The sequence below is a fragment of the Schistocerca piceifrons genome, chromosome 4 (genome assembly GCF_021461385.2).
Source record: "Schistocerca piceifrons isolate TAMUIC-IGC-003096 chromosome 4, iqSchPice1.1, whole genome shotgun sequence".
NCBI classification, from domain to species: domain Eukaryota; kingdom Metazoa; phylum Arthropoda; class Insecta; order Orthoptera; family Acrididae; genus Schistocerca; species Schistocerca piceifrons.
In genome coordinates, this window is record NC_060141.1 from 555,802,723 (window position 1) to 555,816,912 (window position 14,190).

General features: G+C 45.4%; 1 long non-coding RNA gene across 1 annotated transcript in view; it reads right to left on the reverse strand.

The window, feature by feature from the left end:
• LOC124796339 overlaps window positions 1–14,190 on the reverse strand; it is a 105,664-nt gene that overhangs the window by 91,136 nt on the left and 338 nt on the right. The window lies entirely within an intron of this gene.

Sequence of the window (14,190 nt, forward strand, 5' to 3'; positions counted from 1 at the left end):
TCTTCATTTTCCTGTGTGCGTCCCAGAGACGCGCGTATCGAGTGCTGAAGCTATCGGCTCTGAATTGCACATACCATTCTCAGTCGCCTCTGGTGGCAGCGCTTCATACGAATTCTCACACAGGTCTGCACCTGCCAGCAAATCTCGTGTTTATAGAGGACTGAACTTAACTGTGATGCAAATGCTGCACAAAGAAGACTAATTGGTGTTGGTTCCGCAAAAAGTATGGGCGCAAAGCTGGAAAATGTGCACTACCATGCAGTTTTCCTAGCGGGATCTTAAATAACAACACGAACATAGGTTGTTTATTAAAGAGGGAAATTCAGGATGCAATTTTTTTGTTGATGCGGGTTCTGAGATTAGTGTTTTTCCATGGCATCTGTGTTCCGACTCGGCGTTGGGTAGTTATCATATACTGACGGCGGCAAACAATACACACATCAGTTCGTACGGTGAACGCGAGATCTCGTTACACTCTCTCCTAATTTTTAGCCTACTTGGAGGTTTGTCATCGCTGATGCCAGCTGATCTATGATAGATGCTGATTTTCTGAAATTTTCCGAAGTGATGCCAGATCCAAAGTGATGCTGTTTGGTCAATACTAAGATGGATAACTTTTTACTTGTCAAGTGCCCACACCAGTTCGTGATGAATGCACGAGGCCCGTCATGGCCGACATGAAAATTTTCGTGCGTATTTCAGATCCACGAAACTCATACGTCGACAAATGCGGATCGCAGTAAATGTGTCGCACGCGGGAAGCTACCTGCCATGTACTCTCCTTTCTTCTAAAGAGACCGGTAACCTGTCTGACACTGAAGCATCACGGATTTGCATATGTACAAGGCGTCGACTTCATGGACTATGTGTTCACAACAAGGACGACAGAAGGCAGGACAAGCGCCACTAGAGGTCCTCCATGCCAGAGAACTATTTCTTCCGCTGTGTCACGTGTGCGTAACTGTGTCGGCACAAATTCCTCCGCGCCCCGGCTACGCCGGAGGTCTGGGCTACTTCATGCACAGGCCTATGATAGGTTCATCAGTCACGCGCTTGTCGAAAGCCTCCGCAGCGGAACCTACGATTTTCCAAGAATATCCTGAGACGTAGGGGAAAACGCGGCAAGATGGGGAAGCTAACTTTAAACCCTTACAAAAGGGACAAAAATAAACAAATTCAAGTAAGTTTGATTATCATTTGGTTCAAATGGCTCTGAGCACTATGGGACTTAACATCTGTGGTCATCAGTCCCCTAGAACTTAGAACTACTTAAACCTAACTAACCTAAGGACATCACACACATCCATGCCCGAGGCAGGATTCGAAACTGCGACCGTAGCAGTCTCGCGGTTCCGGACTGAGCGCCTAGAACCGCTAGACCACCGCGGCCGGCGATTATCATTTGTTTACTTAACCATTGAATTACAATAGGATGCAAAGAAACCTGCAAACTTGTTATATTTAGTTAGAAATACCTCGATTTGAAGCATAAACTACCATTTCCCCTTCTTGCCCCATACGCGGGGTAAGATGGGGAACTAGCATGAATTCATCTCTAAAGCTTAAATAAGGACTAGAATAACGAAATCATGTGACGATAAGGTTTCGAAACATGGTTCTGCGGATTGTAGAATCAGTTATTACGTTTTATTTAGGCCTCTTACTTTCACATAGTACACGAGTGTGGACAGCCTCGTCATTATCACTTTCTATCCTTGCACAAGTGTCGTCGGCCCAGCGTCCGAGCTAATACAGCGTATCCAGCCTCCTTCAGAGAAGTCATAGCAGTATAAACATTCTTCACTCTCTTCCTCGGTGTCATTCGACCTCAGTTTATTACCCCTTGAGCATGAAGGGGTGGTTAAGAAGTCAGTAACATTCGTCACTTTTTCGTTGTCACTATGTCCTTTTGGTTGTATCCCAGGTTTATTAAACGTCTTTGAGAAGAGTTTTCGTTTACATGCAGCACTTTTGGGGACTCCTTTTCGTTTAATTTCTTCAGATAGTTCACTCCTATAAAAAGATTCGGTTAAAACAACGGGTTTTCCACGCCTGTTAGATGGTTTCCTTTTGGTTTTTTATCCACCTTTGGAATAGCTGACACCATTTCAGGGCTGGTAACCTGAAAGTTAGACGAAACAGAGGCTTGATCGTCAGTTGTTAATTGATTAGGTGTTTTACGTCTTGATAACATCTCTGGTATTTGGTCTTCCGTTTCTGTAACTTCAGATGTGTGAGCTTGATCAATGTCTGTAGTTGAACAGGGAAGGTAATCACTTTCTTGAAACACATTTCTGTTTACAGGACAAATGCCTGTTTTCCGAAACCTGTTCACTGTTCACTGCTGTGGACATTGTAGCTGAATGAATGAAGGCTTTGCCGAATAAACTTGCGATCTGATGCAGCGCAATAACTTTTCCAGGATGGGTTCGAAGCCGCGATCTTACTTTATCTTCGTAAAATGTACTGAGAGGTTTCATAAATGCCACGTCCAATGGTTGAAGATGGTGTGAGCATTGTGGTGGCAAACACAGCAAGACAACCCCATTTTCGCGGGCCACATCTATCAGTTGTAAATTCTTGGTGTGCGTTTTGTGGCCGTCCAATATGAGAATTATTGGTCTTTCCTTTGACGCTCCAGTAAATTCAATAAACTTCTTAAACCAAGTAAAAAATAGTTCTTTCGTCATCCAACCAGTTTCTTGGACTGCTGCCTAGGCACCAGGTGGCAGGCCAGTCTCAAACGCTTGTTGCATTCGTTTACGAGGATAAATTAACATAGGTGGTACGTAGCACCCCGACGCTGAAACACAGATTTCTGCAGTCACAGTCTAGCCTCTTTCTGCTGAAGTAACTGCTCCCACCTGTCTGCGCCCTTTCAAAGCAACCACCTTTGTGTGACCTTTTGGAATGACTGTTAAACCAGTCTCTTCGCAATTGAAAATTTTGTTTCCCGTAAGCCTGCCGGAGTGCCCCACCGGTTCTAGGCGCTACAGTCTGGAACCGTGCGACCGCTACGGTCGCAGGTTCGAATCCTGCGTCGGGTATGGATGTGTGTGATGTCCTTAGGTTAGTTAGGTTTAAGTAGTTCTAAGTTCTAGGGGACTGATGACCACTGCAGTTAAGTCCCATAGTGCTCAGAGCCATTTGAACCAATTTGTCTCCCGTAAACGTGAATGTGTCTAATTGACCTTCTAACAGATCGAAAAACCGATCTACAGCAACTCGATTAAACCCCATTGTTTGTGCGATTGATGTGACCTCTTGTTTTCGTATTGTTAAGGTAGAATTTCGTGCAAGAAACCCATTTAACCAATCTCTTCCAGCAGATTTGGCTGCAGTATTAAATGGATGTTTGATGTTGTTTCGTTGAGCTAGCTGAAAAGCAAGTTCACAAAGTTCTTTAAGTGTTAGGCCAAAATACTGTCCTTCCATCTGTGTTAAGTAGTCTTTAAGTTCTGCCTCTTTTTCTGGGTTAAAGACACTAGTGATTGGTCCTAACCTTTTCACATCTGTATAGCCAGGTTTAGCACGTTTATTTGCCACATTTCGTTCAATCGTTGGCTGCGGCACGTTGAACTGTCGAGTAGCCCTGAAAGAACCCATATGACCTTCTATAAACAGCATTTACAGCGCCTTCCATTGACTCCAATGACCAACCTTGCCTAGACGTTTGTCGCCGATACTAGCGAACCATGTGAAATAAAACACATGAAACGTACTATTGAGTCAGATAATTCCTGGTAATCTATATTATACAGTAAATACCATATTTCCCATAGTCAGTCGTTAAAGCATAGCAAGATACTGACTTTGCACGATTTGTGTATTTTTATTTACCATATAGCCTAAGGCGTACTTTGTAATTAATTAGGAAACGTTGGAATGACGAATACCATTCCATTTACAATTGTATTCAACGTATAATGTACGTGTTCAAAACCCGCAGCGAGGTAAACACTTGAGACGATAAGAATGTAATGGTTGGACAAATAGTAGGGGCAAGACAGGAAAGCTATCACCCTAACAATGACAGCATGGTGGAGCACATGCACAGGTCCCTGTAGTCTATTACCATGTGCCATAAGATGCTTGGATCAATTCGTTGCCATTGGTACTGCTCCGCCTACGGACGGGCATAAAGGTTGATATGTCTTGCTCACCAGAGCCGTTGGTATTCAGCGAACGGTTGCGTGTTCTTGGTGACCTTATCATCCCAACAATACTTCCATCTCGGCCGGTCTGTGACCAACAGATTTTCTACAAAAGCTTGAGTTATTCATACAAGAACTTCGGCTTCATAGCCCGCAAAGCCACGGACAACATCAACGTTTTATTTTCAAAGATTTGAAAATCTCAACACGTTTGGCTGCATTATGACTGTACTTCCGCTTCTTATTCCTCCATATTCCGGCCTGTATGAAGCAATGTAAATAGTCACGAACACCTTCCTCATCCGCAAGGTCCCCTTGCATGGCACTGTATCCACTGCGCGACTTCAGCCTGCTTTCCTCGACAGTTCGACAAATGAGCGCAAGAGGATTTCTTTGGCATTGGGACCAGCACAGCAACAAGATATAGCGACCACGCCCCCTTCCGTACTACATCCAACATACTTCTGCAATGACTCGCGTAGGCAGATCGATCAGGTGCAAGACCTGGATGCTCCTAGCGAACCACGCTATCGTGCAGACAGACAGTGGCAGGGCAATGTCACCCAGATGACCGAGATTCCTATGAACATTCTTGGGCTCTGTGTTGGTCATTCGCTTCTTCCACCCTCCATTCATACTGAAATAACCCAGCAGCCTACCAAGGGCACGTTCTGGTCGACTTTCTCAAAGCACTCGGGAAGGACACGTCATTCGTTCTAGATGTCATCTGTACAGTTTTTCAAAGGGAGGCAGCTATTGTGGCAACGATAATGTCGACTCGGCTAAGTGCATTGTGGAGTGTGATGTAAAGTTATATCTGTACCTATCTGGTGTCTTTCATGTTTGTAATTTGCTTATGTTACCAGCGTCTCTTTCAAAGTGTATTTTCTGAATAAATTATGGTTATACATCGAAGAGCCAAAGAAACAGACACACCTGCCTAATACAGTGTAGGGCCTCCGCGATCACGCAGAAGTGCCGCAAGACGACGTGGCAGGGACTCGACTGATGTGCTGGAGGGAACTGACACCATGAATCTGGCAGGGCTGTCCATAAGCCCGTAAGAGTACGAGGGAGTGGAGATCTCTTCTGAACAGCACTTTGCAAGGCATCCCATATATGCTCAATAATGTTCATGTCTGGAGAGTTTGGTGCCCAGCGAAATGTTTAAACTCATAAGAGCGTTCCTGGAGCTATAATGTAGCAATTCTGGTCGTGTGCGGAAACGCATTATACTGCTGGAATTGCCCAAGTCCGTCGGAATGCACAGTGGACTTGAATGGATCCAGGTGATCAGACAGGGTGCTTAGGTACGTGTCACCTGTCAGTGTCCTATCTAAACGTAACAGGGTCACGTGTCACCCTAACTGCACACGCCATACAGTATTACAGAGCCTCCATCAGCTGAAAAAGTCCCCTGCCGACATGCAGGGTCCATGGATACATGAGGTTGTCTCCATACTTGTACACGTCCATCCGCTCGATATAATTTGAAACGAGACTCGTCCGACCAAGCAACATGTTTCCAATCATCAACAGTCCAATGTCGGTGTTGACGGGCCCAGGCGAGGCTTAAAGCTTTGTGTCGTGCAGTCATCAAGGGTACAATAGTGGGCCTTCGACTCCGAAAACCCATATCGATGACGTTTCGTTGAATGTGAGACCTGAGTTTCTCCTGGCGTATACAAATTTCAAATAACTTCCGGGAATTCAGCCAGGTAACACTTTCAGCGACCGCCGATATTTCGGCGGGAGAACACCCCGCCATTTTCAAGGCAAACTGCAACGGACAGGCGGCGTACATGCAAATTTAATACCTCGGTTCTCCGACAGAAGCAGGAAAGATAACACACACACACTCACACACATATTGTACTGAAATACGATGTGAAATGTGTTTTCCGACCTCCATCTAAAATTAGAGCACTTTTGAGCTCCGTTAAGGATGATCTTGGACTGCGTAAGGCGGGTGTATATCGTATTCCTTGTAGCTGCGGCATGGCATATATTGGTCAAACTATCAGGACCGTGGAGGACAGATGTACTGAGCATAAACAGCACACACGATTACAGCAGCCAAATAGATCTGCTATTGCCGAACATTGCTTGGATACTGGTCACCCCATGTTATATAATAACACCGAGATATTGGCATGCACGTCCAGCTATTGGGACAGTGTCATTAGGGAGGCAGTTGAGATTAAATTAGCGAGCAACCTCGTTAACAGGGATGGAGGTTTCTGTTTAAACTCTGTTTGGAATCCGGCTCTCTCCCTTGTCAAAAAACAGAGTCAATGCTGCCTCGCCTGCGAATTCATAGTCTCACTATCGATAGCTCTGACTTTGGTCATCTTTGGTGGCACTAGTGTTCAGTGTGTGTTGTGTGTGTGTTATCTTTCCTGCTTCTGTCCGAGAACCGAGGTATTAAATTTGCATGTACGCCGCTTGTCCGTTGCAGTTTGCCTTGAAAATGGCGGGGTGTTCTCCCGCCGAAATATCGGCGATCGCTGAAAGTGTTACCTGGCTGAATTCCCGGAAGTTATTTGAAATTTCGTTGAATGGTTCGCACGCTGAGACTTGTTGATGCCCCAGCATTGAAATCTGCAGCAATTTGCGGAAGAGTTGCGCTTCTGTCACATTGAACGATTCTCTTCAGTCGTCGTTGGTCCCGTTCTTACAGGATCTTTTTGCGGCCGCAGCGATGTCGGAGATTTTATGTTTTACCATATTCCTGATATTCACGGTACACTCGTGAAATGGTCGTACGGGAAAATCTCTACTTCATCGCTACCTCGGAGATGCTGTGTCCCATTTCTCGTGCACCGACTGTAACACTATGTTCAGACTCACTTAAATCTTGGTAATGTGCCATTGTAACAGCAGTAACGGATCTAACAACTGCGCCAGACACTTGTCTTAGCGGGTGATCAAAAAGTCAATATAAATTTGAAAACTGAATAAATCACGGAATAATGTAGATGAGAGGTACAAATTGATCCACATACTTGGAACGACATGAGGTTTTATTAGAACCAAAAAAAATACAAAAGTTCAAAAAATGTCCGACAAATGGCGCTTCATCTCATCAGAATAGCAATAATTAGCACAACAAAGTAAGACAAAGCAAAGATGATGTTCTTTCCAGGAAATCCTCAATATGTCCACCATCATTCCTCAACAATATCTGTAGTCGAGGAAGAATGTGAACAGCACTGTAAAGTACGTCCGGAGTTATGGTGAGGCATTGGTGTCGAATGTTGTCTTTCAGCATCCCTAGAGATGTCGGTCGATCACGATACACTTGCGACTTCACGTAACCCCAAAGCCAACAATCGCACGGACTGAGGTCTGGCGACCTGGGAGGCCAAGCATGACGAAAGTGGCGGCTGAGCACGCGATCATCACCAAACGACGCGCGCAAGAGATCTTTCACGCGTCTAGCAATATGGGGTGGAGCGCCATCCTGCATAAACTTCGTACGTTCCAGCAGGTGTTTATCACCCAGGCTGGGGATGATGCGACTCTGTAACACATCGGCGTACCTCTCACCCATTACGGTAGCAGTTACAAAACCAGAATCACGCATTTCCTCGAAGAAAAAAGGCCCGATAACGGTAGATGTGGTAAATCCAACCCATACCGTGACTTTCTCGTCGTGCAATGGAGTTTCCACGACAGTTCTAGGATTTTCGGTAGTCCAAATTCTGCAGTTGTGGGCGTTGACAGACCCTCGGAGCGTGAAATGAGCTTCGTCGGTCCACAACACGGTAATCAACCAATCGTCATCTTCCGCCATCTTTTGGAACGCCCACACCGCAAATGCCCTCCGCTTCACTAAATCGCCAGGTAACAGTTCATGATGCCGATGGATTTTGTACGGACAGCATCGGAGGGTACGCCTCAGTGCCAACCAAACAGTAGTGTATGGAATGCCGGTGCAACGTGCGACTGCACGAGCGCTGACTTCTAATAAAACCCCATGTCATTCCAAGCATGTGTGTCAATTTTTACGTCTCTATCTACATTATTCGGTGGTTTATTAAGTTTTCAAATTTATACTGAGTATTTGATCACCCGGTACGCAGCGCCATATTCTACCTGTTTACATATCTCTGTATTCAAATACGCACATGCCTATACCGGTTTCTTTGACGCTTCACTGTATGTTACCGTATACCGTTTCATCAGTAGCAGTTAGGATAACACCAAAAAAGGAATCCTGAACTGGCGACATTCTGACTATCCCACGCAGAATATTTACAAGCGGTGTCAGCATTTTCGTCGTCCTAGACCAAAGGTGGTCAGACGGGCGCACGTTTCCCCTAGCCCGGCGCAGCCTGGCAGACATGACGTAACTGCGGGTACTCACCCAGCAGACATACGTCACAGTGTAGCGAGACGAAGCGGGATAGCGGCCGGCTGCCATCGCCGCGCGGTGGAACGCAGCGCGTTACGGGGAGCGGGGTTACTGAGTCCTCTCTCAGGCGTGTGTGTGTGCTGTTCTAGGTCACATTAAGTTAAGTACATTCTGGACATTAGATACAATCCTGTGGTGATAAGAATTCATTGACAGCAGCTGATGGTGGTGGTGGTGGTTAGTGTTTAACGTCCCGTCGACAACGAGGTCATTAGAGACGGAGTGCAAGCTCGGGTTAGGGAAGGATTGGGAAGGAAATCGGCCGTGCCCTTTCAAAGGAACCATCCCGGCATTTGCCTGAAACGATTTAGGGAAATCACGGAAAACCTAAATCAGGATGGCCGGAGACGGGATTGAACCGTCGTCCTCCCGAATGCGAGTCCAATGTGCTAACCACTGCGCCACCTCGCTCGGTGACAGCAGCTGAAATGTACTACTATTATATAAAGAATTCGACACATTTCATCAGCAGATTGAATGGCATAGTGGTCCAGCCGGAGGACACATTGGTCATCTTCGATGTGGTATCGCTCTTTACCATGGTTCCACTTAATGATCTATTGGAACAGCTGGATCGAATTTTTCCTGCCGATATTTCAGAACTGTTTAAGTGTTGTTTGACGACCACATACTTCAAGTGGAATGAACAGTTTTATGAGCAAACGGATGGCGTGGCTATGGGAAGCCCCCTAAGTCCCGCAATTGCAAACTTCTTTATGGAGAAATTCGAAGAAAAGGCCTTAGGTACTGCCAGCAAAAAACCAAATGTATGGTTCCGATACGTGGATGACACGTTTGTGCTGTGGAGACATGGTAGGGAGGAACTAAACCGGTTCCACGAACATCTAAACAGCATAAACTCGAGAATTCAGTTTACAATGAAGGAGGAGGTAGACGGCAAATTACATTTCCTCGATGTGCTTGTTTTTAGAAACGAAAATGGTAGATTGGGCCACTCAGTGTACCGCAAACCCACGCACACGGACCGTTGTTTGCACCGGGATTCGAACCACCACCCACAACAGAAGCGGGGTGTTATCAAGACGTTAGCGGACAGAGCTAGAAATATTTGTGAACCTGAGTTGCTCGACGCTGAGATGGAACATCTCCACAATGCACTAACGAAGAACGGATATTCGTCCGCCGAAATAAAACGTGCGTTGAGGCAGCCACGCAGAAATCATACTGACGTACAGGCTACTGCAAAATCTAAGGTTTTCCTGCCGTTTGTTAAAAATGTAACGGAAAGAATAGGGAGGATCTTGACGAAGCGGAATATTACCGTAATTTACAAGCCCATCAGGAAGATACAGGAATACCTTAAGCCTGCCAAGCACGCTCGCAAACCTTTGGAAAAAGCTGGAGTGTATAGGATCCCATGCAGCTGTGGTGATGTTTATGTGGGTACAACTAAAAGAACTGTTTCTAAACGTTTGGAAGAGCATAAGGGAAATTGTAGAAGAGGAGAAACGGAACGATCAGCTGTTGCGGAGCATGCTTTCCAGCCAGGGAACCACAATATTCGTTTCGAGGATACGCAAGTACTAGCGGCCACAAGCAGATACTACGAAAGGCTCTACAGGGAGGCAATCGAAATCGCTAAACACCCAAATAATTTCAACCGAAAGGAGGAGGGCGTGAAATTAAACGGTAAATGGATGCCGGTGTTAAAGAAGATGTGTACCACCCGTCCACTACTGGGTGACGGCAACGGCGATCGACGGCGACGGACAGCGGCCAATTGCACTGACGTTTTCAAAACACGTGACGTCACGCCGCGGCGCGGGAGGGCGCGGACACGGAATTTAGCGGCAGTCAGTAGCGAGCCAGTGGGTGTGTTGGACCTTCCATCGAGCTACGGACCCCCTTGAAGATGTCTCCCGCAGTCGGAGACGAAACGTTTCGAATTGAGACGAAATTTATCAACCGACCACGGCATAACGGCCCGGATAATTATAATGGACACAATACTATTTTGTTACTTAAAATGTATAATCACATTTCATACAAAAATGCAGACACTGCTATATTACATTTATATACAGGGTGGTCCATTGACAGTGACCGGGCCAATTATTTCACGAAATAAGCATCAAACGAAAAAACTACAAAGAACGAAACTCGTCTAGCTTGAAGGGGGAAACCAGATGGCGCTATGGTTGGCCCGCTAGATAGCGCTGCTATAGGTCAAACGGATATCAACAGCGTTTTTTTAAATAGGAACCCCCATTTTTATTACATATTAGTGTAGTACGTAAAGAAATATGAATGTTTTAGTTGGACCACTTTTTTCGCTTTGTGGTAGATGGCGCTGTAATAGTCACAAACATATGGCTCACAAATTTAGACGGACAGTTGGTAACAGGTAGGTTTTTTAAATTAAAACACAGAACGTAGGTACGTTTGAACATTTTATTTCGGTTGTTCCAATGTGATACATGTACCTTCGTGAACTTATAATTTCTGAGAACGCATGTTGTTAGAGCCTGATTACCTGTAAATACCACATTAATGCAATAAATGCTCAAAATGATGACCGTCAACCTCAATGCATTTGGCAATACGTGTAACGACATTCCTCTCAACAGCGAGTATTTCGCCTTCCGAAATGTTCGCACATGCATTGACAATGCGCTGATGCTTGTTGTCAGGCGTTGTCGGTGGATCACGATAGCAAATGTCCTTCAACTTTCCCCACAGAAAGAAATCCGGGGGCGTCAGATCCGGTGAACGTGCGGGTCACGGTATGGTGCTTCGACGACCAATCCACCTGTCATGAAATATGCTATTCAATACCGCTTCAACAGCACGCGAGCTATGTGCCAGACATCCATCATGTTGGAAGAACATCGCCATTCTGTCATGCAGTGAAACATCTTGTAGTAACATCGGTAGAACATTACGTAGGAAATCAGCATATATTGCACCATTTAGATTGCCATCGATAAAATGGGGGCCAATTATTCTTCCTCCCATAAAGCCGCACCGAACATTAACCCGCCAAGGTCGCTGATGTTCCACTTGTGGCAACCATCGTGGATTTTCCGTTGCCCAATAGTGCATGTTATGCCGGTTTACGTTATCGCTGTCGGTGAATGACGCTTCGTCGCTAAATAGAACGTGTGCAGAAAATCTGTCATCGTCCCGTAATTTCTCTTGTGCCCAGTGCCAGCACTGTACAAGACGTTCAAAGTCGTCGCCATGCAATTCCTGGTGCATAGAAATATGGTACGGGTGCAATCGATGTTGATGCACCATTCTCAACATCGATGTTTTTGAGAGTCCCGATTCTCGCGCAGTTTGTCTGCTACTGATGTGCGGATTAGCCGCGACAGTAGCTAGAACACCTACTTGGGCATCATAATTTGTTGCAGGTCGTGGTTGACGTTTCACATGTGGCTGAACACTTCCTGTTTCCTTAAATAACGTAACTATCCGGTGAACGGTCCGGACACTTGGATGATGTCGTCCAGGATACATAGCACACGTCCGTCTGGCATTTTGATCACAATAGCCATACATCAACACGATATCGACCTTTTCCGCAATTGGTAAACGGTCTATTTTAACACGGGTAATGTATCATGAAGCAAACGAAGTGGTCCAACTAAAACATTCATATATGTTTACGTACTGCACTAATATGTAATAAAAAATGGGGGTTCCTATTTTAAAAACCCAGTTGATATCCGTTTGGCGTATGGCAGCGCCATCCAGCGGGCCAGCCATAGCGCCATCTGGTTTCCCTCTTCAAGCTAGACGAGTTTCGTCCTTTGCAGATTTTTAGTTTGGTGTTTATTTCGTGAGATATTTGGCCCGGTCACTATCAATGGACCACCCTGCGTATATTTTGATCCATATATTCCGGTGTTTTTCTACAAGCGAGGGATTGTCTGGAGGACACTCAGATGGCTATCTGTTATTTGCGATCTATGTTTCTTTTAGCACGGCTTTAAGGCTGAGAAAAGTGGTTCACATGAATAAGTAGAACCAAAAATATGGCTGCTGCTTTCGCATGTAGTTGACGAAATCTATCCCGTGGAAGCCAAGAATAGAACTGAATGATGTCATTCGCCATTCTAAACTTTTCCTTAATGATGCGGTCACATTGCAGATCTATCAATTCTCATTGTACCTCTGCGGACACACTTCTGACGTCCACCGAGCATGGTGACATGAAGATATCAAAATCTGCCTCAAGTGACCTAAAATCCTCGAATCGTTTTGCGAATGCTGCATCCAAATTATCGGAAGACTGAACAAGTGACGCAACAAGGTCATTACTAATGTTGACTGCGAACCGCGATACATTCGGAAAATGCGTGAAATACTGTCACGGAACAGACCTCTCCATATCTCCAATTTCACTCGCATTGCGCGAATTTTAGAAAACAGAGGTACATTTAACTGACAACGAAGCATTAATACTGTTCAAATGATTCGTTATGTCGGTAACAAATGCTAAGTTAAAAACTCACTGAGGGTCAGAAAGCTCAGGTACCGACCTTCCTTTCACATCCATAAAAAGATTTACCTCTTCAAGCTAAAGGAGGAAATGTTCAAAGGTTTTACGCCATCTTAACTGACAAAGATAGGGTATATCATTGAACTCAGGTTCCAGTGAATCCATTAACTCTCGAACCTGTCTGTGATTCAATGCTGCAGACCGTATGGAATTCATAGTCCTAACTACGACATTCATAGCCCTGTCAAGCTGCACTGCCTTGGCACAAAGTGACTCTTGATTCTAGACGCTACAGTCTGGAACCGCACGACCGCTACGGTCGCAGGTTCGAGTCCTGCCTCGGGCATGGATGTGTGTGATGTCCTTAGGTTAGTTAAGTTTAAGTAGTTCTAAGTTCTAGGGGGCTGATGACCTCAGAAGTTGAGTCCCATAGTGCTCAGAGCCATTTTTTTGCCTCTTGATTAATTATACAATGCACTGAGTGAAATTGCTGTCCTGGGATCAGCTTTGTTTTTAGACGTCCCAGCCATATCGGGGGCTCCATAAGTGGCAACGAAAACGAGCTTATTTAAGGGCATACTCAATTTCGTAACATCATGTTGAACAGGACTAAATATATCTTCACCGCGATATTTTAATCTATATCCACCCCTCCGACGAATATAGGCAATTGTGCTGTATCAATGACGTCGTTACTCCCATCAAGGCACAGAGAATATGCAAAGAATTTTTGCCCTCTCATCGTTAGCTGTCATTCAACACCTGGACCAAGGTCTTCTATACGGCGAGGCAGAAAAATTGCATGAAATTGTGCTCTGCTTAGAGGACGTACAGATTCACTAGCAATGTCGAGGCATTCTTTTACAAACGGCCCGGTGGAGAATGGTCGAAGTTCCCGAGCAATTAAATGCGCAATCCTTCAGCTCGGCCGGCCGAAGTGGTCGAGCGGTTCTAGGCGCTACAGTCTGGAACCGCGCAACTGCTCCGGTCGCAGGTTCGAATCCTGCCTCGGGCATGGATGTGTGTGATATCCTTAGGTTAGTTAGGTTTAGGTAGTTCTAAGTTATAGGGGACTGATGACCTCAGAAGTTAAGTCCCATAGTGCTCAGAGCCATTTGAATCATTTAGTTGATGTAAGATTAATTGAGATAACC